Source organism: Heterodontus francisci, chromosome 8 (assembly GCF_036365525.1).
Source record: "Heterodontus francisci isolate sHetFra1 chromosome 8, sHetFra1.hap1, whole genome shotgun sequence".
NCBI lineage: Eukaryota > Metazoa > Chordata > Chondrichthyes > Heterodontiformes > Heterodontidae > Heterodontus > Heterodontus francisci.
The window spans coordinates 92,144,016-92,156,146 of NC_090378.1; the positions used below are offsets into that span (position 1 = coordinate 92,144,016).

The 12,131-nt window shown below is 44.6% G+C and overlaps 1 protein-coding gene across 1 annotated transcript in view; it reads right to left on the reverse strand.

The window, feature by feature from the left end:
* cdc73 (cell division cycle 73, Paf1/RNA polymerase II complex component, homolog (S. cerevisiae)) overlaps positions 1 to 12,131 on the reverse strand; it is a 455,163-nt gene that overhangs the window by 433,651 nt on the left and 9,381 nt on the right. The gene's annotated exons all lie outside the window — the stretch shown is intronic.

A 12,131-nucleotide genomic window follows, 5' to 3' on the forward strand; every position in this document is an offset into this window, starting at 1 on the left:
TACTCTATCTAGGCCCCTCATAATATTGTAAACTTCAAATAAGTCACCCCTCAGCCTCTTCTGTTCCAAGGAAAACAACCCTAGCCTATCCAATCTTTCCTCATAGCTGCAATTTTCCAGAGCAATTATGTCCTTCCTGTAATGTGGTGACCAGAACTGTACACAATACTCCAGCTATGGCCTAACCAGCATTTTATACAGTTCCAACATTACATCCCTGTTTTTGTATTCTAAACCACGGCCAATAAAGGAAAGCAATCCATATGCCTTCTTCACCACTTTATCTACCTGTCCTGTCACCTTCAGGGGTCTGTGGACATGCATTCCAAGGTCTCTCACTTCGTCTACCCCTCTCAATATCCTCCCGTTTATTGTGTATTCCCTTATTTTGTTCCCTCACACCTCTGGATTGAATTCCATTTGCCACTTTTCCGCCCACTCAATCAAACCATTGATATCATTCTGGAGTCTCCAGCTATCCTCTTCATCAACTACACAGCCAATTTCTGTGTCATCGGCAAATTTCCAAATCATGCCTCCCACATTTAAGTCCAAATCATAATTTATACCACAAACAGCAAGGGACCCAACAACACTGAGCCCTGTGGAACACCACTGGAAACTGCCTTCCATTCGCAAAAACATTTGTCAACCATTACCCTTTGTTTCCTGTCACTGAGCCAATTTTGGATCCAACCTGCCACATTCCCCTGTATCCCACAGGCTTTTAGTTTTCTGACCAGTCTGCCATGTGGGATCTTGTCAAATGCCTTTCTAAAATCCATGTAGACAACATCCACTACACTACCCTCATCAATCCTCCTTCAAATCAAGTTAGTAAGACACGACCTGCCCTCAACAAATCCATGCTGATTACCCCTGATTAATTTATGCCTTTCGAAGTGACAACTTATCCTATCTCTCAGAATTGATTCTAATAATTTGCCCAAGGTCAGACTGACAGGCCTATAATTATTTTGTCTATCCCTCGCACCCTTTTTAAACAATGGTACAACGTTCGCAGACCTCCAATCCTCTGGTACCTCGCCTGTATCTAGTGAGGATTTGATGATCCTCAGCGCATCCACTATTTCTTCCCTGGCTTCCTTTAACAGCCTGGGATACGATCCATCCAGCCCTGGTGATTTATCGACTTTCAAGGATGTCAGATCCTCTCGTACTTCCTCTCTCATTATGCTAAACATACCTAATATTTCACACTCCTCCTCTTTAACTACAATGTCAGCATCATCCCTCTCCTTTGTGAAGACAAAGTACTCATTATGAACCCTGCCCACATCTTCTCCATCCACACACAAGTTCCCTTGAACATCTCTGATCGGCCCTACCCTTTCCTTAATTATCCTTGTGCTCTTAATGTACTGATAAAACACCTTTGGGTTTTCCTTGATTTTATGCACCAATATTTTTTCATGTCCTCTTTTTGCTTTCCGAATTTCCTTTTTAACTTCACCCCTGCACTTTCTATACTCCTCTCGGCTTTCTAAAGAATTAAGTTTTTTGTGACTGTCATAAGCTTTCTTTTACTGCTTTATTTTAACCTGTATGCGTTTAGATAACCAGAGGGCTCTATATTTGGCAGTACCACCCTTTTTCTTTGTGGGGACATGTCTACACTGTGCCTGTAGAATCTCGCTTTTGAATGCCTCCTACTCATTTGCCACTGATTTTCCTTAAATTAACTGTCTTCAGTCCACTTTCGCCTGATCGCCTCTCAGCTTTGTAAAATTTATCTTCCCCCAATTTAGAACTTTTACTCCAGTTCTAGCTTTGTCCTTTTCCATAATAATGCTAAATCTAACTGTAATATGGTCATTAACTCCAAAATGGTCACCCACTGCTACTTAATCCACTTGCCCAGCTTCATTTCATAATACTAAATTGCGCCCCCTCTCATTGGGCTTGTTACGTGCTGGCTAAAAAGGTTCTCTCGAATGCAGTTCAAGAATTTTGTGCCCTTCACACGGTTTGTATCCCAGTTGATATGAGGGTAGTTGAAATCCCCAACTATCACTGCCCTATTGTTTTTGCACTCAGAAATTTGCCTACAGATTTGTTCTTGCATTCACTTTCTCTATTTGGGCGTCTACAGTACACTCCTAGTACTGCGGCTGACCCTTTTTTTAAAATTTCTGAGCTTAACCCATATGGCCTTATTTGATGATTCATTTAGCATATCATCCCTCCTCACAATGATAATTAATTCTTTAACCAATAATGCTACACCCCTTCCTTTTTTATCCCCCTCTCTATCCTGCCTGAAAACTCTATATCCAGGGATGTTGAGCTGCCAGTTTTGCCCATCTTTAAGCCAAGTTTCCATTACAGCAATGATATCATGCCACCATGTGTCTGTGTCCTCAACTCATCAGCTTTATTTGCTGTACTCCTTGCATTTAAATAAATAACTTCTAACACTGCCAAATTCCTGTGCTGTACACTTTTTAAGCTTCATTTCTTCTGTCCTTCAGAGTCAGTCGCTAATTTTCTGCCTCCCGTTCCTTGCTCTGAATTTGTCCCATCTAAAATTGCCCTCAGGTATCCATCTCCCTGCCAATCCAGTTTAAACCATCCCCAACAGCACTAGCAAATCTTCCTGCAAGGATATATGGCCTGGTCCTGTTCAGGTGTAGACCACCCAACTTGTACAGGTCCCACCTTCCCCAGAAATGTGAAGTCCTCCCTCCTGCACCATCTCCCCAGCCATGCATTCATCTGGTGCATTCTCTTATTTCTATACTCACTAGCACATGGCCTTGGAAGTAATCCAGAGATTACTCTCTTTAAGGTCCTGCTTGCTAATCTTTTTCCTAACTCCCTAAATTCAGCTTGCAGGACTTCATCCCTTTTTCTACCTTTATCATTGATATCAACGTTGACCACGACCTCTCGCTGTGCACCCTCGCCCTCCAGAATGCTCTGTAGCCACTCAGTGATACCCATGACCCTTGCACCAGGGAGTCAACATACCATCCTGGAATCACGGCTGCAACCACAGAAACGCCGGTTTGTTCCCCTAACTACAGAATCCCCTAACACTATTGCTCTCCTGTCTTTTCTCCTCCCTCCCTGCACAGCTGAGCCACCCATGGTGCTCTGGTCATGACTCTTGCTGCACTCTCCAGAGAAACCCTCTCCCCCATCAGCACTGAGAACTGAATACGGTTTAGAAAGTGGGATGCCCTCCGGGGACTCCTGCATTACCTACCTTGTCCTTCTTGTCTGTCTGGCAGCCACCCAGTCCCCCTCTATCTGCACTCTCTTAATCTGCTGGGTGACCACCTCCTGAAACGTGCTATCCACGTATCGCTCATCCTCGCGAATGCACCTCAGTGTTCAAATGTAAATTTGGCTCAATTGATGGCACTCTCTGCTCTGAGTCAGAGATCTAAATTCAACTCCCACCTCAAGAACTTGGGCACATAATCTAAATTAGCAATTCATTGCAGTACTGAGGTGTCTTCATCAAAATAATTACACTAGTCTCTGGCTACTTGCTTAGACTGACATAAAAGATCCCAGGGCAGTATTCAAAGAAAAACAGCGAGTTTTTCCAGTATCTTAGCCAGTATTTATCCTTTACAAACAACACTACTAAAACGGATCAATCATTTTGCACATTTGTTTTAGAGCTCTTGCTGTGTCAGCATAACAGCAGCAGCTACACTCAAAAAAAACATTGGCTGTGAAACATTTTGAATGTCCTGAGACACAATATAAATATCAGCTCTTCTTCCTTGGATGGGAAACTATCAAAACCATCAAGCAACCACCACAAAACCATTTAAATTCTTTGGCAGCTTCAACTCTCAAAACCAGCAAGATTGACATCCCAGACAACTCATTTTCTTTGAATACAAGATACTCTATGAAAATGCAATGCTGTTTCCATACATCCCAGTGCGTAAGCAGGAAAGTTAAATTTGTATCGCCAAAAATGGCACTTCTTTTAAAGCATTTAATTTACCCAACAAAGTTAACCACTGTATGCTGGAAATGTTTCCAAGAGATTTGCCCATGTGTAGGCCTAACCCTCTGCGGACTACAGAGCCAATGTTCTGTTCCATGAGTTTTAATTCTTCAAAGACTTGCAGGTTGATAGGTTAATTGGCCATTATAAATTGCCCCTAGTATAGGTAGGTGGTAGGGAAATATATAGGGACAGGTGGGGATGTGGTAGGAATATGGGATTAGTGTAGGATTAGTATAAATGGGTGGCTGATGGTCGGCACAGACTCGGTGGGCCGAAGGGCCTGTTTCAGTGCTGTATCTCTAAACTAAACTAAACTAACTGCACCTGGTTTTATGGACAAGTCCTAAGAGTGAATGACAGATCATTGTTTTTAACTACTCTCCTCTGGAGCCTTAATAGATTAAACCATGACTATCCAAAACACAATAACAAGGCATAAGATTTATAAGCAAACACAATAACCAAACAGCAGAAAATAAAATGACTTCACATTTCAGAGAATTTAAACTGTTAAATAACTTTTGAGTCAAAAATGCTAGCTATAATGAGGATTTTATGATACATCAATGAGCAGGATCATTTGCAGTGGTACTGCAGGAGGGTGTTTGCATTGTTCTGGTCGTGGACACAGAGTTCTAAGTTAATCGGCCAAACTATGGCAAATAACTAGCTCCTGATCAATGAAGACGTAACTTCTTTAGCCTCCTTGTTTCGAGAGACAATGGGCAAGCGCCTGGAGGTGGTCAGTGGTTTGTGAAGCAGCGCCTAGTGGCTTTTAAGGCCAATTCTAGAATGACAGACTCTTCCACAGGCACTGCAGATAAAATTGGTTGTCGGGGCTGTTACACAGTTGGCAGGAAAAAAAGGCAGAAGTGTAGGGAGAGAGCCAACAGCTAAGTCTCTTCGACTCGCCACTCTTTAGCCCTGCCTTTAGGGCTGTCTGCCAGCTCTGGCGTTCACTGGCAACTGATTCCCACGACTTGTGGTCAATGTCACAGGATTTCATGTCGCGTGTGCAGACGTCTTTAAAGCGGAGACATGGACGGCCGGTGGGTCTGATAACAGTGACGGGCTCGCTGTACAATGTAATGTGTCCTTGGGGATCCTGCCATCGTCAATGCGGCTCACGTGGCCAAGCCATCACAAGCGCCGCTGGTTTAGTAGGGTGTATATGCTGGGGATGTTGGCTGCCTCGAGGACTTCTGCGTTGGAGATACGGTCCTGCCACCAGATGCCAAGGATTCTCTGGAGGCAGCAAAGATGGAATGAGTTGAGACGTCACTCCTGGCTGACATACGGTGTCCAGGCCTCGCTGCCGTAGAGCAAGGTACCCAGGCCACAGGCTTGATACACTCTGACTTCTGTATTCAGTGTCAGTGCGCCATTTTCCCACACTCACTTGGCCAATCTGGACATAGCAGCAGATGCCTTTCCCATGCGCTTGTTGATTTCTGCATCGAGAGACAGGTTACTGGTGATAGTTGAGCCTAGGTAGGTGAACTCTTGAACCACTTCCAGAGCGTGGTCGCCGATATTGATGGATGGAGCATTTCTGACGTCCTGCCCCATGATGTTCGTTTTCTTGAGGCCGATGGTTAGGCCAAATTCGTTGCAGGGCAGCCGCAATCCTGTCGATGAGTCTCTGCAGACACTCTTCTGTGTGGGATGCTAACGCAGCATCATCAGCAAAGAGGAGTTCCCTGATGAGGTCCTTCCGTACTGTGGTCTTTGCTCTTAGACGGGCAAGGTTGAACAACCTGCCATCTGATTGTGTGTGGAGGAAAATTCCTTCTTCTGAAGACTTGAATGCATGTGAGAGCAGCAGAGAGAAAATGATCCCAAACAGTGTAGGTGCGAGAACGCAGCCCTGTTTCACACCGTTCAGGATAGGAAAGGGGTCTGATGAGACACCACTACGCAGAATTGTGCCTTTCATATGGTCATGGAATGAGCTGATTTAGTGGACATCCGATCTTTGCTAGTAGTCTGAAGAGACCACGTCTGCCGACGAGGTCAAAGGCTTTGGTGAGATCAATGAAAGCAACGTAGAGGGGCATCGGTTATTCACGGCATTTCTCATGTAGCTGGCGAAGGGAGAACAGCATGTCAATGGATCTCTGCTCAAAAGCCACACTGTGCCTCAGCGTAGACATGCTCAGCCAGCTTCTGGAGCCTGTTTAAAACGACTCAAGCGAAGACTTTCCCCACTATGCTGAGCAGGGAGATTCCATGGCAGTTGTTGCAGAGGGTGATGATATTGGCATTGTGCATGTCCTGTGGTACTGCTCCCTCATCCCAGCACAGGCAAAGCAGTTCATAGAGTGCTGAGAGTATAGCAGGCGTGGCACTCTTGATTATTTCAGGGGTAATGCCATCCTTTCCAGAGGCTTTTCCACTGGCTAGAGAATCAATGGCATCACTGAGTTCCGATTTTGTTGACTGTTCGTCCAGCTCATCCATGACTGGCAGAGACTTGGCTGCATTAAGGGTGGACTCGGTGACATTTTCCCTGGAGTACAGTTCTAGGTACTGCTCCACTCAGCGGTCCATTTGCTTGCGTTGGTCAGTGATTGTGTCCCCTGATTTATACTTGAGGGGGGCGATCTCCTTGACGGTTGGCCCAAAAGCTCCCTTAATGCCATCATACATTCCTCTGATGTTTCCGGTGTCAGAGGCCAGCTGAATATAACTGCATAGATGTTGCCAGTAGTCATTTGCACAGCACCTAACTTGTTTGTGCAGCACTTCTGGCTGCTTTAAGTGCTACGGATGTTAACTGGCTGGGGACATTCTTGTAGTTCAACAGTGAAATGCGCTTAGCGGCTATGACAGGTTCCAGCTCTTCAAAGTGAGATTGAAACCAGTCTGCATTCTGCTTCTCACGTTTGCCAAAGGTGGTCATTGCTGAGTCATAGATGGCGTCTCTGATGTGGGCCCACTTGGTCTCTGCATCCCCTGTAGGAGTGTTTTGAAGGGCTTTTTCAAGTGAATTTAGAAACTTATGTAACAGCTCTGGACAAGAAATTCTGTTCGTGTTGATGCGCGGGCGGCCCTTCTGCTTGGAGTGGCGTAGCTTCTTTGGTTTGAGTCTAACTTTGCTGCACACCAGGGAGTGGTCGGTGTCGCAGTCCCCACTATGGAAGCTGTGTGTGATTTGGACACTGTTTATAGAGGCTCGCCTTGTGACGATGAGGTCCAGCTGGTGCCAACGACATGATCTTGGGTGTCGCCATGAAACCTGGTGACAGGGTTTATTATGAAAGAATGGGTTAGTGATGCAGAGGTTTAGTTTAGTTTAGAGATACAGCACTGAAACAGGCCCTTCGGCCCACCGAGTCTGTGCCGACCATCAACCACCCATTTATACTAATCCTACACTGATCCCATATTCCTACCACATCCCCACCTGTCCCTATATTTCCCTACCACCTACCTATACTAGTGACAATTTATAATGGCCAATTTACCTACCAACCTGCAAGTCTTTTGGCTTGTGGGAGGAAACCAGAGCACCCGGAGAAAACTCTCACAGACACAGGGAGAACTTGCAAACTCCACACAGGCAGTACCCAGAATCAAACCCGGGTCGCTGGAGCTGTGAGGCTGCAGTGCTAACCACTGCGCCACTGTGATAGGTCACAACTCCAGCAGTCTCTGTCCATTCTCATTCATCCTTCCAATGCCATAGCACCCAAGGCAGGAGGGCCATGAGTCATGGTCGGCCCCAACCTTAGCATTAAAGTCCCCCAGCAGGAACAAATGTTCGGTATTGGGAATGCTACTAATGATATTATGGAGTTCCTCATAGAACTGGTCTTTAACTTCAGGTGGAGAGCAGAGTGTTGGAGCATAGATGCTGAGTAGGTGTACTGGACCAGAGGCGGTGAGCAGTCGGATGGACCGTATGCATCCCCAGCCATTTGAAGGTGCCTTTATCATGCTGAGCAAAGAGTTTCTGATGGCGAAGCCCACTCCACGCTGTCTTGGTTCTTCAGGATCCCTGCCCTGCCAGGAGGTGGTGTAGTCTTGCTCTCTTAGAGATCCGCTCGCAGGGAGCCGTGTATCCTGAAGTGCTGCAATGTCCACATTGAGTCTACTGAGCTCATTGTTAATGATGGCGGTCTTCTGAAAATTGTTGATTTGTGTAAGGTCTTCTGACAGGCGAGGACACACAGTTCTGACGTTCCAGCTTCCAAAACAAAAGGCTGGTACGTTCTTTCCTTTTTTTGTCGTGCTGTTTGCCCGACAAGTGGACTGTTACACCGCAATGAAGATTTATCAATGGGGGAGAAAACTCTCTGGTATAGTGCGCCACCAACAACAGTTGTAATAAGAACTACAAGTCCACAAAGTTTACATCTGAGGCCTTGGCAAGCTCCAGTTTCCAGACTACCTGCAAGCAATAAAAGGAAATATCAGGTCTTGTATCTGATGCACAAAAAGTGTGGGAAAAACCTCTGATGTTCCAAAGATGGGAGGTATGTTGATTGGGAGATTTGAGTCATTTCCTACATAAACCTCACTGCTTGAAAAACTATTTTCTCACTATTTTTGCTTTCACTGAAATGTAGCTATTGAATCATTGATTTTTATAATGGTTGCTAATTAATCAAATAACTATAAGGTTCAAACGTCTCTGTTAGTTCCTCATTATCTCTCAAACTTACATTTCTATTTATTTTATTTTGTATTTTTTTTTTATTTAGAGATACAGCACTGAAAAAGGCCCTTCGGCCCACCGAGTCTGTGCCGACCATCAACCACCCATTTATACTGATCCTACACTAATTCCATATTCCTACCACATCCCCACCTGTCCCTATATTTCCCTACCACCTACCTATACTAAGGGCAATTTTATAATGGCCAATTTACCCATCAACCTGCAAGTCTTTGGCATGTGGGAGGAAACCGGAGTACCCGGAGGAAACCCACGCAGACACAGGGAGAACTTGCAAACTCCACACAGGCAGTACCCAGAATTGAACCCGGGTCGCTGAAGCTGTGAGGCTGCAGTGCGAACCACTGCGCCACTGTGCCGCCCCTAACACGTGACATTAAAAAAGTGAACTCTTGGGAGAAAAAAAGTTACCAGACATTCATAAATGTAAATAATGCACATTAGAACTGACCCCAATTCTTCTCTCCCTGTCCCCCAGTCCAAGACAGGACTCCCCATCTCTCTAAGGACTGGAGCTCACATTGTGCTCCATGCTTAACTCTTGAATTATTTACATGCCCATTCTCCGATAAGATTTCTTGAGCCTCTGCAGTGGCACGAACATAAAGCAGAAGCAGCCAGCAACTATAATCCTAAATGGCACTAGCGTCATCCTGTGCATGAGCATGTGGAGTTCAACTTGTGGCTAAGCCTAAAATCTGACCACGGTGGGGTTTACGAACAGGTAGTAGCAAGGCATTCTGAATAGCTAGTCTCACTGCTGATCCTTTACTGATACATTGAGTCAGGCTAATAAAGGGCTGTATTGCACCCCTGAAATATTCTTCGTGGCACACTCAGGTGCACCCCAAGACATGATGGAACTTGTAAATGGCTAGTTTGTATCATTCTTCATTCTTGTTGACGATGCTAAGTTGCAATTAATGCAGTGTTTAATTAACACAACAGTTCATGTTATAGTAGATGCAGATCTGATCTTAAGGGAAACAAAGGGTCTCAAATCAGAACGAGATGCTGATTCAGGCAACATTTACCAGAGATTGCTTTAAAAAAATAAGGGAGCCATGCTGAGTGAGCCCCCTTTTCATTTATTTAATAATTTGCTCGTGTCAGATTGTCCCCGGTGATTGCAAACAAGATAATATCATACCGGTATTCAAAAGGGCAACAAATCAGAAGCAGGAAATTATTAGCTCAGTTGCAGGGAGCTGCTAGGTGGGTCTATTAGTTATGCCTTACATGACCACCTTGAAAGGGAAGGCAATATTGGGGGCATGCAACATGGTTTCTCGAAAAGAAGCTTTTGTCTTACCAACCTGGTTGATTCTTAAAAAAAAAGAGATCGAGTTGATCGGTGAAGGTACCCGATAGCCATAGTACATCTGAATTTGCAAAAAGCTTTTGATATAGCAGCCTATTTGGAGGCATCTTATCAGATACAATCCTGAGAGAACGGAAGGAAGATTATGGGTCAAATTGGCTTCAATGTGGTAGACAGGGGGGGGGGGGGGGGGCATCAGCTCCACACAGAGACTAGTTAGTAGCGGAGTCCTGCTGGATTGGTGTTAATGCCTGTTATCTTCATGATATACATCAATGATCTGGACGAAGGCATGAGGGTACTACGTGCATATGTTAGAACGCTTGAGAAAAGGTTATAATCTGATCTCGTGCAACAGGGAACGAGCCCACATCTGGCAGAAGAAATTTAAAGTAGATAAATGTAGTGCTATTCAGGTGGATAGAACTAATGACAAGCATGTGCATACCAATAAAATTAAGGTCAATTGAGGAGGAGAGACCTAGGTGTTATAGTGCGAGTTACTAAAAAGTCTACAACTAATGCCAAGAAGGTACAGATAAAACAAGCAAATATGTAGCCAAGATGATACAATACAAAACAAAAAGCACCATAGGATCTCTGTACAAGACCCAGGTTTGCACCAATCTGGAATACGGTGTCCAGTTGTGGTCCCATCACATAGTGGTTGATATTTAGGCCCTACAAAAACTTTAGAGGAGGAATACTAGATTAAAGTCTAGTTTAAAAGCCATTAACTATCACAATAGGGCCAGGCAGCTGGGTCTCTCTTACTCTGGAGAAGTGAAGAATTCAGGGAAACTTAAAATGATGAAGCAACTAAACTGTATAAATGTGAACAGATTACTTGAATCAGTTAAGTTAGGGAGAACGAGGGAACATGCATACATGTTGGGTGGCGCAGTGGTTAGCACCGCAGCCTCACAGCTCCAGCGACCCTGGTTCAATTCTGGGTACTGCCTGTGCGGAGTTTGCAAGTTCTCCCTGTGAACCGCGTGGGTTTTCGCCGGGTGCTCCAGTTTCCTCCCACAGCCGAAGACTTGCAGGTTGATAGGTAAATTGGCCATTATAAATTGCCCCCAGTATAGGTAGGTGGTAGGGGAATATAGGGGATGTGGTAGGAATATGGGATTAGTGTAGGGTTAGTATAAATGGGTGGTTGAGGGTCGGCACAGACTCGGTGGGCCGAAGGGCCTGTTTCAGTGCTGTATCTCTAAATAAATAAAATAAATAAGATGGGCAAGCATAGATACAGGTTACATCTCAAAGGTTTAATTTTCTAATAGGATTGGTGAACTTTAGGATAGGTTTCCAGGTCGTGCAATAGATCCAGATTAGTTGCAACTGTTCAAGAGAGTTGGGCAAGCTCCTGGAAGAAATCAATATAGTTACTTACAAGGAGGTAGACAGGATGTTAGATAAAGTAATAATTGTTATAGAGAAACATGTTTATCAGCTTGAGGTCTGAAAGGATTCTCCCAGATTCCTGTGACTTATACACACAGTGGACAGCGAGAGAGGGGAAGAGAAACGAAGAGGGATGAAGGGAGGGAGGGAGAGAGAGAGCGAGAGGAAGAAAGAAAAGGAGAACGCGCGAGCGAGGGGGGGGGGGGGGGAAAAAAGAGGGAGCGAGCGCGTGCCGCATGCAATTAGAAACGCACACCCCCACAGAGACACCCACACCAATTTTTCCTCATTCATGCATTTGAGCTCATAAAAGTCCCAGTTTACACACAATTCTATTCAGCCCAATTGTGTGAGCCATTCTCCAATTCACAAACTTGAAGCTCCATCAAAATCTATTTGCATTACAACTTTTTAGGATTATGCTCCATAAATCCTGAGTGATTATGGCGAGAACTTTGCCTTTAGCAGCTTTAAAAGAGATTGCCAGTTTGGATTTAAATGTGAGACAACTGTCTGTCCCTCATCTCAGTAGGACTGAAAATAAAAAGGTTTTGAGCAAGGGGGAAGAAAGGCACAGAAATTTCAAATGTTACTAAACCAGGTCATGCCAAAACAGCTTTAGAAGCAGACTGCAAGCATAATATCTGCTCATCTCATATTTCAGAGAATAATGCATGGGATGGATGAAGCAACAAATTTTAAAAAGATTACATCTTATACACAATTTG